This window comes from Myzus persicae, unplaced genomic scaffold (genome assembly GCF_001856785.1).
Source record: "Myzus persicae strain clone G006 unplaced genomic scaffold, MPER_G0061.0, whole genome shotgun sequence".
Classification (NCBI taxonomy): Eukaryota; Metazoa; Arthropoda; class Insecta; order Hemiptera; family Aphididae; genus Myzus; species Myzus persicae.
The window spans coordinates 573,629-585,728 of NW_019100468.1; the positions used below are offsets into that span (position 1 = coordinate 573,629).

At 32.0% G+C, this 12,100-nt stretch overlaps 1 protein-coding gene across 1 annotated transcript in view; it reads left to right on the plus strand.

The window, feature by feature from the left end:
* The window catches only part of LOC111043062 (hemicentin-1-like), a 327,805-nt gene that overhangs the window by 143,042 nt on the left and 172,663 nt on the right, over positions 1–12,100 (plus strand). The window lies entirely within an intron of this gene.

A 12,100-nucleotide genomic window follows, 5' to 3' on the forward strand; every position in this document is an offset into this window, starting at 1 on the left:
CACACACACACACACACACACACACACACACACACACACACACACACACACACACACACACACACACACATACACACACACACATACACGTATTCTCCGGTTTTCCACGCGTGTGTGAATCGCCCACCCACTCCTTTGCCGGAAACCAGCGGCGACCCGCGGTGGTGTGTTGTGCGAGTGTGCGCGTGCAGGTAAGTTATAGACGCGAGCGGCTCTCTGTTTAAGTTTTGCTCGCATAAATACGATGTGTTCGCATTGTCCGGAAGTACGTGGTATATGGTATGCGAATTTGCCAAGACCGCTCCGATATCCCACACCCGCGACGCATAAACGACATTCCGGCAATAGCTTTGGCCCACGGAGTACAGTCGCCGGTCGGACGTAACTTCGCACTTTAATGATTTAATGTGATAACAAAGAATATCACAGTTCGCCGGATTGTTCCGGATTATTATTGTTGTCCCGTGGTTTTTGCAACCGGTGTCTGCCGAACGGATATATGGACCATGTCGTTGTATTGAGGACAAAAAAATGCGCTCGCATTGACATTTGAAAGTCATATTATGATATTATTATATTTCGTAAATATCGCTGACGGGTTTGTGTTCCAGGCACACCTACGTCCGGTCCATATTTTATTTTTTAGTATTCAAAATATTTTCCAATTCTATAACAGCCTAAATCTGATGATAAAATAATTGATTTACTGTCAGGGCAAAACAGTTAAATTACATCGAAAATACTTTGACTGGCCTAAACATTTTATTAAAATATGGGTACTCACAATTATTGTGTCAAAAAAATCAAGTATCATAAAATACAAAAATTATTTGATAAGGTTGATATAAGTTCAATCTGGAGTCTAGACATCACATTTAAATCGCAAAGTTGTTGAGATTTGTAGGTTCTTGGGTTTGTTACAAGAATATGGCGCTGTGGTATGGGGCCATATACAGCAGGTAATTGTATTAAATTAGAACGTGTTCAACGTACATTTTTAAGATTCACAGGGTCCTTACTAAAAATTCCTCATCCATTTCACGATTATACTGTAACTAAGAGGCTTAGACTGGATTTCTTGGCAAAATGTCGACATGTCTTAAGTATACAATCTTTGAATAATTTATTGTCTGGTAAAATAGATTCTCCTACTTTACTCTCACTAATTAACTTCAAAGTTCCACAGTTTAATACCCTCTCCAAAGTCCCCTTCTACACTCCTATTGCTACACACATTCTCCTGAGAACTCGTTTATAAGACGATTGGTGACTTTTTCTATCTTAAAGTATATACAATTTGTTTTCTGAACAATTTTTATTTAATGTAACGCTATTCGTTAAATTTTAATCATTTAAAAATATTTAAATATCTGCCCAAAAGACATGGCTTGTATAAAAAATATTAAAATATGATAAATTAAATAATTAAATATCATAATATTATACTACAGCAATTCTAATAGTTTTATAAACCAACATATTTTCAAAGAATTGATAATATATTATTTTATTTACATTTTTTATATTGGATAAATATACTAGAAAAAACAATGTTCCACAATAACTCACTATAAAAATAACAAAACAATTAATTTCAATTAGGTAATGACAGAAGATAGTTTAATGAAATATTTCAATATACACAAATATTTTTGAATGAATCCGAGTAACCTAAAATAATACGTATCACCACTAGTAATACATTGTATACGTTATGAAATCATTTATTTAAGAAATGTCAACGACAAATCGTGGCGTTTTATAACATCGAAATACTCGCATTGGCCATGGGGTGTAAGGAAATAAATTAATGAAACTAAATGTCCATATTTTATTAATCTTAATTATATTGGGTTAAAAATGAAATAAACTTGACATTTGTCAGTATATCAATAATATACGCCAACGCCCAACACCTACAACTGTCCGCGATGGAAAAAATAAATACCATTTAAAGAAATGGAGTCATACACCAATACAACGCGTATAGATAAATATTGATATTATTATTACACGAAGTGTGAGGGGACCCCGAAAGAAACGGTTGATGATAACATCGCGAGGTCGCCCGTTCGCACATTTATAGGGGTCGAGGCATTTCGGCGAGGACGGCCATTGCCGAACCCTTAGCGTGCATTCCGGCGGGCGGCGAGCGGGCGGAAAGTCGCTGTTGGCTACGGTATTATTCCACAAAGGTCGGCCGGACCCCCCGTCAAATCCAATGAACCGAAACGTTATTCTAATTCATTTAATAACGGCTGCCCGTGTGTACACGCGTATATACCTACGCGAAATGCCGATGGCAGAGGTGAAGTGTTTGTTGACCGGCCGGCGGGGTGGGTGGGCAGTGCCTATATATTATAGGGAGTACCTACACCTACCCCGTGCGAGTCGTTAGGTATTTTTATTTTTTGTTTTTTTTTTCTTTCCTGGAAAGGGTCTTATTTTATGTGTCGACGAAATTATATTCACTAGTACATACGAAAACGGTCTTTTAAAAGGTCTTTCTTATTATTATTTTCACCGTACGAACTGCTGCAGTAATTGAAATGCCCCAAACATGCCCGACAAACCGTTATGAAATTAGTTCCACACACAACATATACATACGTGTGGTATATACTCTCTCGCGCACAGACACACAGACACACAGGCACACATACACACAGACACACACAGGCACAGACACAGACACACAGACACATACAGACACACACAGACACACAAAGCGTCGTCCGACCTTTGTGCGCGTTTAATGCGCAAATTGTTTTCCGCCGCCACTGCTGCAGTACATACATATACAACACACTGCAATGCTGCCTTTAATTTATTGTCACCACTGTTGAATTATAATAATATATTACGTAACGACGAACGACATTATTATTTTTGACAAAGTATTATTACATTATCCAAACACTCTCGCTTGTAATCATTTTTTTTTATCAACGCATATAATTCGCAATACAGGTGTACCAATTGTATATTTAAATATTATTATTTTTGTTTTCATTTACTGAGCACTCGTTTAACTCTAATGTGTATAATACTGTTTAAGTTATAATCATTTTTTAAAATCTTTTAATATAATAATTAAATTGCGAATTTATTGTTTAGGGTATTTTCTGATTTCTAAGCCAACACGACCGCAACTCTTTTAGAACACCATAAATATTAGTAAATTACAAAATGTACACTATTATATTTTTACATTATAATTTATATGCATTTATTTTGGTTATAACTCATATAATATGTGAATAAGAATATACATATATAATAATATACTTAAAATGTATTCATGTATGTATGAATGTATGTATGTCTATATATATATATATTATGTTTGCATTTTTCGTGTGGCTATTGCAATACACAACTACGTATTATTATGTATCATTATTTTGTGATTTATTTATCATTTTTAAAAATATAACTCATGTTATTCTGACACAATGTATAAATATTATGCAGAATTATCTGCAGAATTATAAAGTAAACATTTTATTGAACCCGTTTTTTCCCTTATTAATAGGAATTAGGATATCGGAGTGGAAAAAAACGCATGACTATTAAATTAGCGCAAGAATAAAAAATGGCGGATAGCGTTAAATGGATTATCTTGTTAGTTACAGCTTAACTCGTAGCGAATAAATGTTTTTCGAGATGAATCGTTTTCATCCATTTAGATCCAACAACGTGTGTTTAATGAGAAAACACGAGATAGAAAACTGTCAGATGCTTGCCAAATTAAAACGGATATCAGTTGATAATAATTATTTACATTAATTAAAAAATAAAACCTTGTTTCATAGTATATTATATTCCACATATTAAGCTGAAATGTACAAATATTTTTATTATAATTCGTTTTTTATTTTAAAGAAAAACTTTTCGCATCATCAATTTTTCTCACCTTTTTCGAATTGTCCTTGACGTACCTTCTGTCACAACAATTGTCAGAGAGTCATTGCTTTCCTCAATTACAGTGTCACCATCATTTTTATTCGCTTTACGTTTTACATGAAGTACTTCAGAATCGATTTTTTATTTATTATTTTTTTTTTTTGCAAATTACAGCTGTTTGTTTTTAATTTATCACCTAACCCTTGTGCGAGTATACATGCAAACCTATCCTTACGAAGGTTTGTTGGGCGGTCGTTAATTTTTATGATGCCAAACAGTAAAAAAAAAAAATCAATTGGTCTTATTGTTCTGTATCAATACCTATTCAATTTCATATTGGATTAATGTTCATTTCGACGTTTTTTTTAATTACACTAACAAGCTTTTTTCCATAATATGATATTATTACAACGGAATAACGGATGTATAAACATTAAATCACACGTTTACAAAAATCGTCCACCAAGCAGAGCCATGATATTATATTAATATTTGAATTATGACTTACGATAAACAATAAACATATTATTATATTAATATTGTTCATATTTATGTTACCCTATAGGGTGACTAAAATAAAATTTATTTTACTTTTGTGCGATATGTGTTCATACATCATATTGTGTACGTTTACTATGATAATAAGTTAGTCTTTCAACGAAACGTCTTTTTGTCACATAAAACATTAATTTTTATAATTTTGATTATTATTAACTATAAATTATCATTCATCACCCATATGTATTAGATCAGTGGTCGGCCACGGGTGGCCCACGACTGTTCCATGCAGCCATTATTTTTTAAAATAAAACTAAAAGGTTTTAATTTTTATCCGACACTGTGAAGCATTTTGAATTATTGAATTTGGCCCCAAAGTCAAAAATGTGGCCGACCACTGTATTAGATGAATAGGACACGTATTTTAAAATATAATAAGCTTATCTACTGGTAAATAAATACATAATATAATGCGTAAGCTGTACGTATAGGTTTTAAAATGTGTTTCTCATACGAAAAATGTGATCACAAAATACAATATTCTCGTTGACGATGACGGGTAAAAATGTCCTACGTGCAAAAAATCATTTTTTTTATTTTAAAACATTTATTTAAGGTTTTGAATGAACAAAAAATGCCACATAAAATATTTTTAATTTTTTAAAAACTTCATAATATTAGAATTTCATCTTTCAAATGTAATGTTTGTTAGGTCAATCTAACCTTACCTAGGAAATCGAAGAAATTTAAAATCAGCCAAATAAGTAATGGAAGATCGTATTTGAGTGCTGGGAAGATGTATTTGTATCTATAAATTTACTATAAGAAGGAGATGACACATATTGTATTACTTATGTCATAATTATTTTAATTTTTTGTTCTAAATGAATGGGGTACCTATAGGGCCATAGGGGGTACTGAAACCTCAATTTTCTAATTTCTCACATACGTTTTCCACACCAGAGACAATATTTCGCTCTCATACGCATTCTCGCATACATATAATATAAATTATAATATTATATATTTATATCGTAATTTATATGTTTATATGTACATATCAAATGCACATAATATGAATGTGTACGTGAAAGCGCGCGTGTATGTGTGCTTAACAATGATTAACAGAACAAAAGAAAAACCACAATGAGGTGTTTATTAATATACGGTCTGCGCACACCAAATCCCATGATTTATTATAATGTGGTACAGCTTGTAAAGCCTTTCTGCGGCGGATAAAATATTAAGGAATTCGACCATTATTATATTATTATCTCTGTACAGTGCTTGTTTCAATTCTCACATTATATACATAGGTATAATACGTCTATTATTGCACATATTAATATGTATTATGTAATACGACATTGTTATATTACAATAAGCGCGGCGCTGTACCCGCTCAATCGAACTCGAAATGTTTTGCCGGAAAACCGCAACCGCGAAGTCAATTGTACACAGTATGCTATTTAGGTACTATTTAGTACAATGTACAGGGTGATTTTTATATCACGATCCTCTCAATATTTCAAAAACTATAAATGTTTTTGAAAACATTTTTTGCACGTGGTTTTCAAGTTGTTACAAAACAACTAACTTGTTTTTTTTTTAAAATAATTATTTTTTTAAATATTTTTTATCTTTATGATATTTAAGTTTTAACTTTTTTGAATAACAACATACAGTTTTTGTTAATCTTCGAAAACAAATTATTCATAATTGATACATACGAATCAAATTTAGGAAAAGTACATGGCTTAAGAAATATAACTTTATAAGTATTTATTCCCTTAATAGACTCGTACGTGGTCACCCTGTAAATATAGAACCACTACTCTGGTATCAAAAACTTTAAATACTTAGGTTTAAATCGTAAGCTACTCATCGTAAATTCAATGTATAAGTATCAAAATACTAAAGAAAATGTCCAGCTTTGGATTAGGCAATTAAAATTATATGTAGTCGTTTACAGACTTAAAAACATGATAAGAATGATAGAAAAATATATTTATTTTAAAAACAATTTTGTTTTTAACGACTTGAAACCATGTAAATATTTTCTTTTCAAAAACATTAATACTTTTTGAAATAATGAGTGGTTCGTGATAAAAGTATCACCCGGTTTGTACACCACGCTTAATTATGTATTTGTAATTTTTAATAATATCTCGTCACATTGATTTTCCTTTCAAATCTGAGAGTTTTTGAAAATATTTTTTTACATAAAATCTTGTACATTAATGACTAGGATTCGTTTAGGCAATGTATATTATATCTATATGTAAGAAAAAAAATAATTTTCCATTGCATACAATAACTGAAAATTAGCGTATAGTGATACGAGGATCACGGTGTATATAAAGAGCACAATATCGTACGTAGATACGTCATCGCGACAGCAGCAATATCTGGTAAAATGTGGAAATTTTATTTTTCATTTATATTTTTTCTCCCCTCATTTCCTAACATAACCGGGCAGCTCCACAGTTGTTCCTTGCACATACAGTGTATATATAATGTATAAAACGTATATGTGCACTTTTGACAGTACTTTCACAACCCACGGGACACAAAGTGACGTGATATTAATTATATGTATTTATTTATACATAAAATATAAGGCTGTATATACCATATACCTACAAACATTAAAATACTATATTGTGACAACGTTTCAGAAGGAATGTCGAATGTCAGATATGCCATTAAAATAAAAATCATTTCAAACCGTTAAAAAGAGCAAATATGAGTGTTCATTATGTTTCATATATTTTATTTATTTATTTTTAGATTCTGAGCGAAACGATGAATATATTGATTTTACAATGTTTTTATTTTTATTTTTGCGTATGAGTACACGTTTTATAGTAGATAAAATGCTTTTATCATGATTTTTGAGAGTGTTTTCTGGTAGAAAATTGGATCTAGTTGGTACTTCTACGAGGTCAAAATAAAAAACTGTTATTTTTAAAATAATCGGGAAAGACACAAAAATAAATTGAAGGAATAATTGGAACTTTTATGCAATAGCAGTTCTGACGAAATAGATTTTCTTATTCTGTTCTACTTAATTTAAAAATGAATAAAACTAGATAGGCAATTGAAACATTATATTGTTACTTGAATTCATTTTTACTCAAAAAAAATTTCAAAATGTTTACAATAAATTTTAACTTATCAAAAGTATTTTGAATTTTTGAATTTTCGATAATCAATTTAAGAATAATTTTAATTGAAAATGTTGAGAATGTTATACAAAATCCCATAAATGTTGTTCTCTTAGCAATTCAAAATGATTTTAATTAAATAAGCATAATTTTTTTATAAGCGCCTGTGGTTCTCATGTTGACAAAAAACACGAAATAGTGTAGATAGCATTGTGGTTAAAAATATAAACAAAGTTCTATTTGTATAACAAAGGCTTTTAAAATTAATACAAGGCCCCTTATGAGTAGTTTTTACTAAAACCAAATAGTCTACAACATAATATAAAAAAAAATTTTTTTATAGTCATTTTAATTTTCAAATTTCAATAAAATTGGATATTTAATCGAGGAATTACGTTTTTAGTAATTTTGTTGTAATTCAATAATATTATACATAGGGTTTCAAAACATTTACATATTAAGTATTATAATTAACATTGTTTGATGATTTCTCGGATATTTGTCTACTGTGGAGAATGGTTACACAAAGCAAAATATTTTCATCGTGTTTAGATTTTCGATAAAAGTAAGTTCCAAGGATACATCGGTGTGCACCGCTTTTGAAAATATTTATATTTGTCGGACTTTCATGTTATCTAATATCTGAACTTAGTGGCGTTTTAAATTGTTGAAATGTATTGTGTGCACAATTATAGCAATGGCATTTTTTAGGAATTAAAATTGTTGATATCATTATGCAATAAATTCTTTTAAATTTAAAATGTCTGCAAACAATACGCTGCATGCAGAAATAGTTTACATTCGATAAAGAGTCAATGACTAGTAGGCACCTATAGTTTATAGTTATATACCTTTTTTTATATTTATACTGCCCTCAAGGTTGGTATATTTAGTATGAATTTCTGTTGAAATGTATCTACTGTATACATGATTGTGACATAGTTTATAATTTATTATAGCAATGGAATTTTTTTAGGGATTAAAATTGTTGGTAATTAATTGTTCTTGTTTGCTTAATTAATCGACTTTACAGTTTTTTTTTTTAATTCAAAATGTCTATAAATAATACGTAGGTAACATGCGTAAATATTTCGTATTCGATAAAAAGTCAATTGCGAGTACCTACTCTAGCGATACTTGTACTTTCCTCACGTTCCGTAGTTTGAAAGGGATGAGGTACGTTTGCTACGTGAACAGCTAACTGATTCGGATTCAACGAGACGTTCGAAATGTCACATCGGATTTCGATTCGGTTGAATGTGAAATACGATAAATTTAACGTATTCTTACGACTCTGGCTCACATTTTTAATAATATGACGTACTATTTATTGTTATTCCGGTCGTTGTTCATTTAATTTACCACCAGTAGTACCTACATTCTTATCAAGAACCATCGACATGTTATCTATCTCGGTCCATACGAAATTGCAGGTTACGGTCCGTTTTTGAATATTTTCCTCGATAACTAATCGATTTTCGTCGTTAAAAGCCCTTTTGAATCAACAAACGACTTCAGCAAATAATACAATTCGTACAGGTTATACCTACTCCGATTAAAAAAGAAAAAGTAGAGAGAAATTGTATGAAATTGTAGAAATAAGTTTGCAGTAAAAAAAAGAAAATGTACTAGCAAAATATTTATGAAATATAGGTTTTAAATAAATGCAGGTACCTATGAATGATCTCCGCTTTGGGCTTTTGCCTGTCTGACGCCATCCGCGGGAGCGGGGAAATTAAAAACCGACTTTTCGGACCGTCCGCTGAGCTGTCGGTATAATAGTTGAAGTTGTAACTGCACGCGATACAATAATTTATAGTATATTATAATCGGTATATAGCTACGTACATATTATTATGTGCGGCAGTGGTGGACGGCAACGGGCGCAACGGGCGTAAAAAACCCGAATCCCCGAGACACAACCCTTCCCGCGGTCTCGCCGCCACTAGAACCCTACACCGCGAGCACCAGATATATACACCCCTCCTCCCCTCCTCACACACACACACACACACACACACACACACACACACACACACACACATTAATAATAATACACTATACACTAGGCCAATTATTAACGCCCGGCGACGATATTAACATGCAAAACCCAACGCTATCCGGTTTATCTGTTAATTGGCCCGGAAATTTACGACTATGTGTACCACTCGGGCTCGTAATCTTTTCTCGTCCCACCCGTCCGGTCCAGAAAAAGTCGTGGAAATCCACCGTCTACCCCTACCGCAGTGACGTGCAGTCGCGCTCGTGCCGAGTTGATGCACGTGGACGCGGGGGTGGAGAATTCAATTAAATTCCGTACGGAAAGACAACCAATGGGCCGGATTATACGACTGTTTATCCGGGGGGGGGGGACCCCCGCCGCCGCCGCCGTTCGTGACACCCTCACCCAGTTCCGTATGATATAATATATTTTTATTGTAACGGTATAATATAGTTGTAGTCGGCCACGTGCGATTTGCACACGACGGCGGCGATGGCTAGGTTTTCTGGGAACGAAGTGGTTTTCGACGTTCGTGTGGTTAGCGGTTACACACCTTCCGTGACCGTCAACCCGTTATAACATTACCATATACATTTAGAAGGCATGTATATTGTTTACCTACTGTTTTGAAGGTTTGGATCTCGACTTGTTAGACGGTGATAAACTTTTGAGTCCCTACGCTCTGAAGTCGAGAACTCGACGATGGACAGATAAAACGTTGTCGGCATAAACTTTCGAGATTCTAAAAAGTTCTTTGGTGTGTTGTTACACGATGATCGTGGTTTTTCTTCGAAAAATAATTGTCTGTTAGGCTTTCTAAAATATTAGTAAAGACTGCACATAGTGCACGTTATATGATATTACAATTATGCGTTGTAGAAAGACGCAAATTCAATAGATGGAATAGTATCGATGAAAAGAGATACATGTCAGCGTTACGTCATATCAATAAGTGGTGCAAAACGATTAGAGATTACTAAGAATGTAAGCACTGTCGAGATTTGAGAGCATAGCTATTTTTTGGTTAAAACGAAACTGCATTTGTGATTATATTAAATCGCATTTGTTGTATACCTAATCGGAGTAAATCGTTTATTATGCTGAACCATCAGTTAAAAAGTTTAAAAATTGAAACAATGGATTCCACATAAGTATTTCTTACTGCAGTGCAATTTTACAACATTTTAAAATAAAGTTAAGAAATATTCTGTAATAAAAATATACAAGAAGTATGATATCAAAGGCTTAACAATTTAATGCAAGGTTAGCCGTACTTTAATTTTTGTATAAAACTGAAAATACGTAATATTATACATATCATTTTTTATAGAAATTCTAACGTTTTAAAATGATGATGAAATTGAATATTAAAACGAAAACTAATCATAGTTGTAACTATTATTTGGAGGGCCAGACACTTTTACTTAAACGTATTTACCTACATAGGGTAAAATTCAATTTTCCAAATATTTAAATTTATTTTAACTCTTAAGCTGTTTATAACATGAACCTATTTATATTGTTGCAGTTGGTAATATTATAACTATTATAGTACATAAAATATTAAGTGATTGTTTTTTGGTGAAAATTAGTTCGACTCACGTCCTACAGTATTACTAATAGAAATCGAAAGAGAAAAAAAAATTATCATTAGAATTCTTTACTGGAAGAACGTCTCTCCTCAGAATGTTTTTTAATGTGCAATACTGCAATGATTTATCTTTAAATTCAAATTAAATACATTGGTACAACACAGCGGCCCACTGCATGACAAAATACATACGACCCACCATACAGTAAAGTGAGTGCCCACGATTTTAATTTAAGTATTATTTTGAACTGTTAAATTACGGTTACTGGTAATAACATTATACAATTCAGATATTATCCAGATGATGTGTACTGTACAGTGTACATATTATGGAAAACAATTTTAATAATTATGATAAATCACTTTCGATGTTTAATAAATATTATTATATTAGTGACACACGTGTTTGTCTCTGAAATAAGATATTATGTTTGATAATATCGCTTAAATTCGGAGTATAATTTATGTTAATTTCGCTTGAAAAAGCTATAGTCAGAAACTGTACCCACCTTGTTTGAAGTTACCAACTTAAAACACCCAATCTGTAGTTCACAAGGCTTTGATGTACATAAGTCATTATAAGGATGTATCCAATTATTATTTTTATTGTTCTTTTATACCAGATTTTGCTATTAGTTTAGAATTTTTACCGTAACAAAATGTTATAGTTATTGAAGGTTATACAACAAAATATAATCGATTCTCGGGACACTTCATTTATGCGACGCGAACACACTACCTAGCAAATATAATCTTAAACGTAATTATCTACGTTATTATAATGCTCTTTGTCAACTTATTTGATTATCATTGAGTATAAAATTTCAGGCATCTCCCCAGGCAAATCTGTTATTAATACATTATACATTTTAAGGTGAATTTAAATGAACTAATTATAAATCCGTATAATTTTGTCGTTGTACATTTTATTCATAA